This window comes from Microtus ochrogaster, linkage group LG3 (assembly GCF_000317375.1).
Source record: "Microtus ochrogaster isolate Prairie Vole_2 linkage group LG3, MicOch1.0, whole genome shotgun sequence".
Classification (NCBI taxonomy): domain Eukaryota; kingdom Metazoa; phylum Chordata; class Mammalia; order Rodentia; family Cricetidae; genus Microtus; species Microtus ochrogaster.
The window spans coordinates 42,241,379-42,244,187 of record NC_022029.1 but is presented as its reverse complement, the minus strand read 5'-3'; positions in this window follow the sequence as shown (position 1 = coordinate 42,244,187).

Genomic DNA, 2,809 nt, shown 5'->3' with positions numbered 1-2,809 from the left:
TGGCTCCTGCCAGTATCTCCATCGTGAAGCTAGACTCTGAGAAAGCCAAGGAGTGGGGCCGATCCAGCCACCAAAGTTGTGAATTTAATCCTAGCCATATTGCTTAGCAAATTAAAGATCTCATGTGGTCAGAAAAAGATATATACAATAAAGACAGATTCAGACAAAAAAAAACCTTGGAAAACATTTGCAGTATGTTTAAAAATATATGTAGACTTGGGATAGAAAAGAAAAAGGATAGAGAAAGTCCAGAAAGAAAGAAAGAGAAAAAGAAAGAAAGAAAGGAAGAAACAAAGAAAGAAAGAAAGAGAAAAAGAAAGAAAGAAAGGAAGAAACAAAGAAAGAAACAAAGAGAGAAAGAAAGGAAGGAAGGAAGGAAGGAAGGAAGGAAGGAAGGAAGGATAGTTGGGTGTGGTGGCACACGCCTTTAATCTCAGCACTTGGGAGGCAGAGAGAAGCAGGTGGATCTCTGTGAGTTCAAGGGCAGCCTGGTCTATAGAGTGAATCTCAGGATAGCTAAATATACATAGAGAAACCCTGCCTCAAAAAAAAACAAAAAAATTATAAAATAAAAATAAAAGAAATGGAGTAAGAAAAAAAGTCACATAAAGATGGAAAATATACAGAGACTGTGGATACTGTATGTTATTGTGTTGTCTTTGAATTGTTTGACTGCTGAGGAAGGAGCAACAGCAGCCAAGAAGACATTTAATTATAAATGCTGCTAGATTAATCCAACCAATATATTTTGAAAATGCCTTGACTTTAAAATTTAAGTCAGAATATATGTTACTTTGGAGAAGAGGATGTGCTTTTGTTTCCACAGGAAATGATTGGCTGTGGATTCATTCTGGCTTAAGAAAAATAAGGTTTGATCAAGGAAGACACCCTGAAAAATCTCCAGTAGAAACAAATGACCTAGATGATCCAACATCTCAGAGCACCTCTATTGCCATTTCCTCTGAGTTCTGCATCCAGAATAGTCTCAAGACTGCTGGCTGAAATAATCCAGCCTCACAGAATACTCCAATTAGGACTTGATCATATCCTAAATTTTTTGAGGTCCCTATAAGATTATCAGTGCCCCCAATCAGTAGGAAGTTGCCTAGAAAACAATGCTTAATTCCCCAAAAAATGGATTATGGATGTTTGTTTTTGTTTAGAGTGTTGGTTATAAGTTGTTATTGATGATGGTTAGGAAAAAAGTTAAATAATGGAGATTAGATTCAGAGTTCTTGCTTTGAAAAGAAAAAAAGGTGAAGTGCTGTGGGATAATGCTCTTGTACCCTGTAAAGATTTGTCACTTGGGCCGGGCAGTGGTGGCGCACGCCCTTAATCCCAGCACTCGGGAGGCAGAGGCAGGAGGATCTCTGTGAGTTCGAGGCCAGCCTGATCTACAAGAGCTAGTTCCAGGACAGGAACCAAAAGCCACGGAGAAACCCTGTCTCGAAAAATCAAAAAAATAAAAAAAAGATTTGTCACTTGTATTGGTTTAATAAAATGCTGATTGGCCAGTAGCCAGGCAGGAAGTATAGGTGTAGGAACCATACTAGAAAAATTCTGGAAAGAGGAAAGTCTTAGTCTGCAGTTGCAACCCAGATACAGAGGAAGCAAGATGAAAATGCTTCACTGAGAAAAGGTACCAAGTCATGTGACTATACATAGATAAGAATTATGGGTTAATTTAAGTTGTAAGAGCTAGTTAGTAACAAGCCTGAACTAAGAGGTCAAACAGTTTATAATTAATATAAACCTCTGTGTGTTTCTTTGGGACTGAATGGCTGTGGGACTGGGAGGGACAGAAACTTCCATCTACACGCAGGGGCAAGGGTACAGAGCTTTGCTCTTCCATGGAAACACCATTGGCATTACATTCTATTGTTCTCTTGTTTTCTGCACTTCTAAACCATTTCTCACACTCCTAACATGGATAAGAAATAAAATTTATAACAAGAGCCTTGACCATACCACTCCAAAGAAACAACTTAAAGATTTCCAGTTCTACCAAAACATTGTTTGCTGTCATCACCAGCTCCATAACCAGTCTGAAAACACGAATGTCTAATCATTAGCATGTTATTGAGTTCTCCAATTCTTAACAGCACAAATGGTAGTTGTTAAGAGCATAACAATGTGAGAGAAATGTTTTATTAAAGGAACAACAGACATAGGGTGTGGTTACATACACCTTTAATCCCAGCGCTTTAGAGGCAGAGGCAGACAGATGTCTGTGAGTTCAAGGTTAACCTGGTCTACATAGCTAGGTGCAGGTCAGCCAGAGTTACATAAAAAGAACTGCGGGCATGCGCCATGATTGGAACAGTGAAAACGGGGTTCAGGAGTCAGTGAGGTGGTTCAATGGGTAAAGATACCAACTGACAAGCCTGGTGACTTGAGTTCCATTCTTGGCGCCCACATGATGGAAGAGACTAGCTAAGACACCAACACATGGAGTCATTTTCTAACCTCCAGATATATGCTGTGTGTGCATGTACACTGACCACACACACACACACTAAACAATTTTTTAATCCTAAAGATATTAATGCAAAGTGTAGAAGATTATTGAAAAGCTTAAATAGCTGTAGTTACTATCTTGGTCTGGTATGAAGTGTACCCCATAAGATTATGTGTTGAAGACTTAGTTCTAATGTGGCAGATCTACTAACTGAGAGGTGATTGGATGATGAGAGTTGTAGTAGACTTGTAGCTCAATGGACAGTTGGGAAACGGTGCACACTGGGACACAGGCCTTCATTCCTGGCCTCTAGATCTCTGTGCACACTGGGACACGTGCCTTCATACCTGG